We start from the raw sequence: 11,019 nt of genomic DNA on the forward strand, positions 1-11,019 counted from the left end.
TAGATATAATCCAGTAATGAATATTTGTCAGGCACTATTATGAACAGAAAACTATGCTAAGCAATGGAGATATGAAGAAGAAAATAAACAGTTTCTGCCCCCACAGAATTTATAATCACAGGGAGAATCAGATAGGACTAACACACAATTACAATGCAATAATGACTTTAATTAAGGCATGTACCAATTATAGTAAGAGCAGAGAAGGAAACAAAGAGTGCCTAGGGGAGTTATAGAAGGTGCCATGGATCCGTCTCTTTTTTGTGTGAGTTGAACTCTTATAATGCTTTTGCAGAAGTCACCCCAATCCACCAAGTCCACGTGGTTTGATAAGATTGACCAAGAACTCCAGCTCCAAGACAGGCATAGGAACCTGAGCCAGCCAAACAGAATAATACATCCCCAGTTGTTAATATGGGGATGGGCATGTGACTCAGTCCAAGCCAATCAAGCTCCTCCCCAGAATATTGTTTAACTATGAGTATCAAGAAGAGACACTTTCTCTTTTCAAAATGACATATGCTAGTCGGTGGAGCGCCTGGGGGGCTCAGTCCGTTGAGCGTCCAACTCTTGGTTTCCGCTCAGGTCATGATCTCACAACTTGGGAGTCTGAGCCCCGCGTTGGGCTCTGAACTGGCAGACACTCTGTCCCTCCCCTGCTCTCGCGCGCGCTCTCTCTCTCTCTCTCAAAAATAAATAAACTTAAAAAAAAATGACGTATGCCAGTACCAAGCAAGCCGTGGCCACAGTGATTCTCTTTACCAGCACAAGAGTAGAGACTGCCTGATAATGCAGTCAACCAAAAATACAAAATAAAATAAAATAAAAAGAAAGATAATAAAAAGGAAAGATTTCTAATAATATTTTAAGACCCTTAAGACTTTGTGCAGGCAGCAAAATTAAGAGCAATCATACAGTCTTTTATTTTTTTAATGTTTATTTTGGAGAGAGAGTGTAAGCAGGGGAGGGGCAGAGAGAGAGGGAGACACAGAATCCGAGACAGGCTCCAGGCTCTGAGCTGTCAGCACAGAGCCCGACGCGGGGCTCAAATCACAAACTGCAAGATCATGACATGAGCTGAAGTCGGACGCTCAACCCACTGAGCCACCCAGGTGCCCCAGAGCAATCATACAATCTTATTATACTCATTAGTTTGACACAAGTGTTCTAAAGTATTGTTATGGATTGAATGTTTGTGTCCTCCTCAAAATCCATATGTTGAACCCCTAACCCTTAATGTAATGGTGTTTGGAGATGGGGCCTCTCGGAAGTAATTAGGGTTAGTTGAGGTCATGAGGACAGGACTTTGGTCTGATGGGATTAGTGCTCTTATAGGAGGAAACACCAGCAAGCTTGTTCTCTCTATCTCTACCTACATGCACCAAGGAAAGACCATGTGAGGACACAGCAAGAGGGCAGTCATCTGCAACTCGAGGAGAGACTTCCCACTAGACACCAAACCTGCTGGCAGTTTGATCTTGGGACTTCAGTCTCCAGAACTGTGAGACATAAATTTCTGTTGTTTAAGCCACCATTCTATGATATTTTGTTATGGCAGCCTTACCTGATTAAGAAAAGTTTCAAATAGTAGTCACCCAGAACTTCACCTGGTATAAATATTTGATTAACAGTGTCCAGTGGCGATTTTGGCGTATTTCTATTGCCAGATCATGCCAGGGACTATCAGTGCTCTCTTTACTACTGGAAGTAGAGTCATTAATGCCTGTAACTCTAATAAAATTAGTGAATCAATTCCAGAAACCTAAGAACCAATTCAGAAATACATCCTTAAGGCTCTGCTTCTCTGGAACCATTCTCAGTACCAAAATTAAGAGAAAGAGAGAGAGGTTTATTTTAAGGAATTGTCTCATACAATTGTGGGAACCAGCAAGTCAGAAATCTGTATGGCAGGCTGGAAATTCAGGCAAGAGTTGATGTTGCAGTCTTCAGTCTGAATTCCGTAAGGCAAAGGGCTGAAAACTCAAGCAAGGCTTCTATGTTGTAGTTTTGTTTTTTGGGTTGTTTTTTTTTTTTGTTTTGTTTTTTTGTTTTCTTGTTTGTTAATTTAAATCCAAGTTAGTTAACATATAGTGTAATAATGATTTCAGGAGTGGAATTCAGTGATCCATCACTTACATACAATACCCAGTGCTCATCCCAAGTGCCTTCTCTAATGCTCATCACCCATTTAGTCCATCCCCCGCCCATCCAGTATCCTTCCAGCAACCCTCAATTTGTTCTCTGTATTGAAGAATCTCTAATGGTTTGCCTCCCTCTCTGTGTTTATCTTATTTTTGTTTCCCTTCCCCCATGTTCATCTGTTTTGTTTCTTAAATTCCACATATGAGTGAAATCATGATATTTTTCTTATGTTGCAGTTTTGAGACAAATTATTTCATCTTCAGAGACCTGTCTTTTCTCTTAAGTCCTTCAACTGATTGGATGAGGCCCACACACATTATGGAATGTAATTTGCTTTGCTTAAAGTCTACTGACTTAAATGTTAATCACATCTAAAAAGTACCTTCACAGCGACATCTAGAACTGCTGTTTGACCAAACCTCTTGGTATCTTAGCCTAGCCAAAGGAACACACAAAATTAACCAACACCTCCACACGAAAACTTGTACACAAGTGTTCATATCATTCATATCAGCTTTATTCATAAGAATTCCACACTGGAAAAAAAAACCAAATGTCCATCAGCAGGTAAATGGACAGGTTGTAGTGTATTTGTACAATGAAATATTGCTCGGTAATAACAAGGACAAATTGATACAAGCAACATGGATGAATCTCAAAATCATTATGCTGAATGAAAAGCCAAACAAAAAAAGCATGCACACTCTATAATTCTGTTTAATGAAATTCAAGAAAATTCAAACTAATCTATAGTGACAGAAAAAAAGTAGAACAGGACTTTGCAGAGATTGGAGGTAGAATAAATTATAAAGGGACATAAGAAAAATGTGGGGGTGAGGGAATGGCAATTATCTTGATTGTGGAGATGGCTTCATGGTGTATACATATGTCATAAGTTTGTGGTGGGCAGCCTCTGAGATGGCCCCAACAATCCCCACCCCCCGGTGTTCATAGCTTTGTAGAATCTCCTTTGCTTAAGTATGGCTTTAAGCATTTAGTGACTCACTTTCTTTTTTAATTGACACATAACTTTGACCTTTGTTTTCATGGTTCTAAATGGTTGGTCAAAATATTAAACACACCAATATGAAAAAAAAAATGTCAATTGATTCATCAAACGCCAGAAATGTTGAGAGCGTTCAGTAACTGTTCTATTGCCAAAACTATTGTTGCAGGGAGGCAATAGCTTAGTGATTCTGATAATGGTCTGACCTGGGCACAGCAGGTGTCATACAGAGGACTAGAGGAACTTATAGAGGCAGAAAGATAGTTTTTTCCAGCTGCCCAGCATCCCAGAACGTGGTTTTGTTTTCTCTTCCCAAGGGAATTAAAGAACAGATTGTCTTTTTTTATAAGTCAAATTCATTGTTATTAACCTTGCTTTTTATTTGTTTAAAGATATTTATTCTTTATGCTTAGTCCTGTGCTCACTGATGAAAACACAGTACTTTTTCTCCTCTTCCTAGACTCACTCCCTGAGTGAGTTCATGCACACACACTAATTTAAATACCATCTTCTCATTCACCCTCAGACTGCATCCCTGACCTCTCTCTTAAGCTTTAGAATTATATGCACACTAACTATTTGATAATTCCTGGGTATCTAATAAGCATCTTAAAATGAATATCTTCAAAAGAGAGCACTTGCATCCTTCTGGAAGGAAATACTTCTTTTTCAACCCCTCTATTACAGTACCACTGTCACCCAGTGGCTCAAACAAAAAGTTTAGGAATAATATCTGATTCTCTCTTTTTGATCACCTCCACACCCAATTTATTAGAAAGTTCTGTTAACTTCATCCTAGTAGATATCCCAGATCTCTCCGGTTCTTATCACCTTGTACTGTTGCTCGTGTTTTCCAGCTACAACTGTAACCCATTCTATATAGAGCAGCTAGAGTGAGTTAAAAAGACAAGACAAGACGAGAAGAGATGAGACAAGACAAGACAAGACAAGAAAGAAGAGAAAAGAAAGAAGAGAAAAGAAAGAAGAGAAAAGAAAGAACAGAAAGGGGGCAGGGCAGGGAAGATAAGGCAAGGGAAAAGAAAGGCAGAAAGCAAAAGGAAAGGAAAGGAAAGGAAAGGAAAGGAAAGGAAAGGAAAGGAAAGGAGAAAGGAGAGGAGAAGAGAGAAGAGAAGAGAGGAGAGGAAAGGAGAGGGGAGGAGAGGAGAGGAGAGGAGAGGAGAGGAGAGGAGAGGAGAGGAGAGGAGAGGAGAGGAGGAGAAAAAAGCATATCCTGCTATTCCTCTGCTTTCCGTTTAATAATGAAGTCTAAAATCCTTATCCTGATCTCCACAGCAAGCATTAAGTCACCACTAACTACTATTCTCTGTTTCTAGCCAACTCCCTCTAGTTCCCAGCTTTGCTAATTTTTAACCCACCATAGACCCTACTATCTTTCACAATCCTTCCCATCCATCATCTCCTCATTCACTTCTTTGGACAGTTTGAAATCTATGATCAATAATGACAGTCTTTTGTATATACTTTCAAATCCCTTCTTTTCTCTTCCTACCTGATATTTACTTGGCGAACTCTACTCTTGGTTAAAACTGACTCAACTGTATACCGTGTCTGCATCCACATAAACGAACGGGACCGGAGAAAAGCACATGCCCAAATGGATGATTGCTCTAGCATCAAAAATACTGTTAGCACTGCCTGACAACCCTGCTGTGTTTCTCTGGCCCATTTCCTTTCTCACTCCAATCTCTCAAATATGACCCAGGCATCCTATTAATCTGAGAAAATAGAAGCAATCTGGATGGATAAACTTCCATCATTATATCTATCAAGCTACCTGTGTCTGTGCCTGTATGTTCTCCCTTTTCTTATAACTTTGGATAAACTGTCCATTATTTCAGCAAAGCAAACATTCCATTTATACATTAGATCCCATTTCCTCTGATCTACTCGAACGCATTGTCTCATGGCTCTCCCACTTCTTTCCAGCACCATCAGATTCTCCTTCTGTACTGGATCTTTTCCAAAAGCACAGAAACATGTAATTATTTCCCCCATCTTAAACAAAAAATTTTGTTTGATCTCACATACTCCTCTAGTTACTGCTCTTTTGTTGTCTTCTTTTTTTACAACAAAATGCCTCAAAAGAATTTACTGTTTTCAACACTCTTCTTTTGACCCCACTCTGATCAACCTTTGTAACTACTGTGTAGGGAAAACACACTCATCTCTCACTCTCACACGACGAGCACATGCACAACTCTTCTGGCATCAAATGTGTGGGGTTTTATTCCCAAGCAATATCCCAACACCGGCTGAGGGTCTTAAAATTTAAATCAATCCTGACACTATCTACCTGGAAGTAACATTAGAGACCACAGGTTAGGGACTCAGTCCCACAAGACTCCCTCCACCTCTTCAGATACCAATCGCAAGTCCCCAGGCTGTCACCAGGTGGTTCTGACAACCAACTATAAATTGGGGTTCCCATAACCCTCTCCTCAGTTTCCAGGAGGAGTTACTTGCTAGAACAGCCCACAAAACTCAAGGAAATACTTCTTTATATTAACCAGTTTATTAAAGGATATGATAAAGGATACAGATGAATAGCCAAATGAAGAGATACATAGAGCAAGTTCTGGAAGATTCCCAGATGCAGCACCTTCTGTTCTCATGGAGTTGGGATGTGCCATCCACCCGGCATTTAAATGTTTTCACCAACCCAGAAACTCTCTGAAGCTCATGTTTTCGGGATTTTGATGGAGGCTTCCTCATATAGGCGTGATTGATCATTAACTCCACTTCCAGCCCCTCTCCCCTTCTTAAAGGAAATGGGGCAGGGGTGGGGATGGCTGAAATTTCCAACCTTCTAACCATGACCTCGTCTTTCTGGTGACCAGCCTCCATACAGGAGCTATTCAGGAGGCCACCCAGAGTCTCCTCATTAGAACAAAAGCCACTCCCATCACCCAGCAAATTCCAAGCAATTTATGGGTGCTGTGTCAGGAACCAGGGTTGAAGACCAAATATTAAAACAAACGATGCCCCTTGTGCTCTTATAACTTAGGACATTACAAAGGGTTAGAAGCTCTATGCCAAAAGCCAAAGGCAGAGACCCATATATATTTCACAACTATTATTTCTATTATTTCATTATTTCTATTTTTTCTATTATTTCACAACTACCATCATCACAAAACTGCTCTTACCTCATGTATAAGTTACCTCCAAGTTGTGGAAACCCACGCTCAGTTCTCAGCCGTCTTTCACCTGACTTCAGCAGTATTTGAGACAGTTCTTTACTCCATCCTTCATTAACATTTGATTCGCTTAATGCCCTGCTAACCATACACACTTGCTTCTCTTATCTCTTTTGCCCCCTTTCTCAGTCTCCCTTACCAGTTCCTCCTCTTCTCTACAATCTCTTAATATTGATGTTCTCTGGTATTGAGTCCTCAGACCATTTCTCTTCTTTTACAGTTGCTTCTTCAATGATCTCATCTGGTTTTATGGCTTTACATATCATCTATATGCTGGTAATTCTCAGATTTATAACCTTAGGCAGGGACATCTTCTCTGATCTCCAGATTCACATACCCAAACATACCTACTAGATACCTTCACTTAGATGTCTGATAGGCATTTAAAGCTTAACACGTCCAAACCTGAGCTCTTGTTCTTCCCTCTCAAACCTTCTCCTCCTAAAGACTTCCGCATTTCAGTACATATCAACTCCATCCTTCCGGGAGCCTGGGCTGAAATCTTCTTTCTCTTATATCACACATTCAATCTCAGCACGTCATGCTGCTACCACCTGAGTACAAACTGCTTGACTTCCTCTTTCTCTACAACCTACCACCTTCTCCTGTACACATTATTGTAACAGCATCCCAGTGGGGTGTTTTGTCCTTATCTTTGCCCCTTTACAGTCTGTTCTCAATGCAGCAGCCCACATGATCCTGTTAAAACATAAGTGGTCGCATCAAACTCTCTAATAGTATGCCATTTCAGTAATAGGGAATACCAAAATCAAAAGAATGGCCTGTAAGGTCTTAAGTGATGTGGCCCTTTTAGTGCTCTGATCTCATATCCTGCTATGTTCAATTCAAAGTCTGCCTTGTTCACTCCATTTCAAAACATGGGTCTCCTTGTTGTTTCTAGAATAAGCCAAGCACCACAAGACCTTTGTACATGCGATTCCTCCTCCTACCTCACTCTTTCCCCAGCTATTCACATGACTCAGTCCTTTATATTCTTCAAGATTTTTTTTTCAAATGCTATTTAAAATTATAACCTCTTCCTTCTTGCCCCGCAATACTCCCTACTCCTCTTTTCTGTACTATTTTTCTCCATAGTACTTACCAACTCTAATTATTTCTGAATTAACTTCTCTGGAATGTCTTCAACTCTTTCATATCTGTGCATGTGTGTGTATGTGTATGCATGGGATGTGTGCATGTGCACACATGTGTGTGAGAAGAGAACAGACCACACTGGATCCAGTCCTCTAATCTGAGTGCAAGTGGAATAGAATGAGAGATTTACTTCTGGACCTCTCATGATTCCTTAGTCAATGACATAAATCCAAATCTGGAAGTCTAAGAAATAGTTTATAATGATAATTGTTCCCACTATTCTTGCAGATGAGACTGTCTCATAGAAATTTTAAATGACTTGCCTAAGGTCATTCAGCCAGTAAAGGAGGTTGAGCCACAATTTAAACCCAAGACTTTCTGACCCCAAAGCTCACAGGCAAAAATCACTTTTCTAGGCCATAGTGTCCTAAAACTGTGTTAATTATGTAACATGTAAATCCATGGAAAGGCAATGTACTACTTGCATAAGAGTTATTTTGCCTATAACTGCTTTCATACATGCTCTGTAATGCAGCCTCTGTCCTTTTTCCATAATATGCAATCCTTTGTAATTATAACCTGAAAATTTCATCCGTTCTAGACAGAACAACTGTTTATACCTTCAGCACAACAAATTTTGATTTACCTTAACAACCTGCTTTACTCTTTCTACTCTGCTTATGATGCTCATAATTGCCATTCTAATAATTGAGGCTGAGATTCATCTTTCACAGTCAATCAAGGCCAACAGCATACACAGATTTGCACTTTGTGACAGTGAACTGTGATTCACACCATCATAAATTTCTCCAGATTTTATTTTGGAAACAGTTAAAGATATCTAAAGATAGGTCCCAAAAATATTCCAACCCCCTCACCTCCCTTCACCCACCCCCAGATTGATGACATTGATTTTTGCTTCTCAGCAGGGAGGCAACAATAGAAAATGTTGCTGACACCTCATATGAGATGCACTGCAAACCCCTGTGGTGAAGGCCAGGGCCAGCTCTGTCTCTTCTGATCAGGTCTTCTCCTTCCCTGCTTCACACTTGGCACCTGTTCCCGGACAGTTGGCTAACACTGAGCTACTCATGAGTATAATTGCCTAAATAAACACCTTCTATTTTATGGAAAAAGAAAACTTTTGCAATAGTAGGGATTCCTGTGGTCTGGAATAGATAACAGTCATTTTGTAGGTACTTCATCCCCCATCTCAGCATCGTATGCGTTGAGCTTTCAGAGAAAAACCATTGCCTAAATTCTTTGCTGAATTGACCCACGGAGCCCAAAAGTTTGCTATTGCCTCTCTTTCTTTGATTTTACCATTGAACCTTTCATGGGCTTATTTTAAACGTTAATATTTCTGAAGGAAGTAAAATTTTGTTTGTATCACTTTACTGCTAACTAGTTTATCAGATGTGCTTATAATATAGACAGAAGGCATAAAGGTGGCATTAGGACACCTTAAGAGAGAGGTTTATATCTTAAAAAAGGTGGAAGTGCTAGCCCAGGAAAGGGAAATCAGGAATGCAAAAAATAAATTTTGTTGTTCTGCAAAGCTCCCACCACTGTTAATTGGAGGAAGGAAGAAAGGAAGGAAGGAAGGAAGGAAGGAAGGAAGGAAGGAAGGAAGGAAAGAAATCCTATATAATTTCAACTTAGCCCAACCTAGAAATTTTTTTAATGTTTATTTATTTATTTTGAGAGAGAGAGAAAGGGAGAGAGAGCATGTGAAGCACGCATGAGCTAGGAGAGGCAGAGAGAGAAGGAGAGAGAAGCCCAAGCAAGCTCTGAACCTTCAGTGCAGAGGCCGAGATGGGCTTCCAACTCTTGAACCATGAGATCATGACCTGAGCCCAGATCAAGAGTCTGACACTCAACCAACAAAACCACCCAGGCTCCCCAACCTAGTAATTTTAATAGATCCCTTGGTAGTGCTCACTATCTCTTGAGAAAACACATGAAAACAGACACACACACACACACACACACACACACACACACACACTCCCAAAGTAGCCAGTGTCTAAGTGTGCAAACAGTAGGGGTATAGTTCACATGACTCCATGGTGGGATAGAAAGGATTGGAGTCTTCAGGCATTAGTATCTTCTTGCTTCTGTGGTCTTTATAGCAATGTTGCCAGATACCACGCTAGCCTCCAGTCATGGGATCACATGATCCACTCTTTTTGTTCATGAAATGCTCCTGAAGAGCTCCTGAACTAAGACATATCTTTGCTCCCACTGATTCATTAAGCTGCTGTAAAGGCTAAGCCAGACCAGGCCAAGACAGTCTGCTCTGCAGCCCTACTTTACAGCTACTTCACCCAGAAAGAGCAATGTGCCTGGAAAGCTCCCCATCCACCCCTCAGCTACTTCTAAGACCCATTATGTCACCCAAGAAGCAAGTTGTAGGTGGATGTCCCACAAGAAGCAGCCTCTTTTCCACAGTCCTAAGGTAAGATGACCACAGTGGCTCCATCCCCTTGGAATCTCATAACACGCTAAACATGGGTAGAAAAATCAGGACACACAAACCTAAAAACTATATATTCTTTCCTTTTCTCCCTATTTTCACATACCCAGGCCTAGAAGGAATGGACTTTCCCCTCTGTTATATTCTCCTCTTATTGAATCCAGCCTCTTGGTCTATAGGGATATTTTCTCTAGGCAGTTGGAGAACTCTGAGATAATTCTTCAAGGACTAGATGTTGATATTCTAAATGGGAAAATAAAGGAGTTCAAAAAAATTCAAGAAAATGATCTGATTGTAAAGGATATTATCTCACAGCATGATGTTACTTTGCATGTCAAAAGCTTAATGATTTCACATTCATTCTATTTACATTTCTACCATCACAAATCCCCTTAGGTGAATAGGTATCTGAAGACAATTAGGGCAAAAATCAGCACTCAGAATAGAAAAAAAGTCAAGCTCCTTAATAATTTTCAAAATTATTTCAAATATGAACAGAATTTCAAAGAGAAGGCAAAAAGTTACCTAATAAATATACTTTAATAAATGTACCCTCTTGACAAATTAAGTTAAAAACTTAAGAAACAAAAGACAATTATCCAATATTTTCATGGAAATACAATGAACTCAAAGATTTTTTTCTTTAGTCTTCTAAGAGTTAAGTTTCAACAAGAAAGTTTTATATTACTTTTATTATCCCAAACTCAACATTTCTTTTCTCTGATCATAGATCAATTATTTAAACTTTCAACTTTATTCAAAGTTTCTTTTCAAAATTTTCCTGACCCTTTCCTTACCCACCATGGACCCTGAAAAATTATTGTCCCACCTCCAAGAACTGGCCTGTCCCCCATCCCACACCACCCCCACCATTTCAGATAACCTAGGGTCTGTAAAGTAGGTCAATTTCCATTGAACCACAAGCTTTCCCAGGACTATGCTACTCTACAGAACTCACTGGATTCTTGCCTAAAGACCTGGGGGGTAATCTGCATGCTTTGTACTTCCCCTGTGTGCTAAGGGCATAGTAATGCCTTGAATTCTAGAAATTTATTCACTGACATCAAGGGAATTACCTCAAA

This window comes from Lynx canadensis, chromosome B1 (genome assembly GCF_007474595.2).
Source record: "Lynx canadensis isolate LIC74 chromosome B1, mLynCan4.pri.v2, whole genome shotgun sequence".
In the NCBI taxonomy this organism is placed as follows: Eukaryota; Metazoa; Chordata; class Mammalia; order Carnivora; family Felidae; genus Lynx; species Lynx canadensis.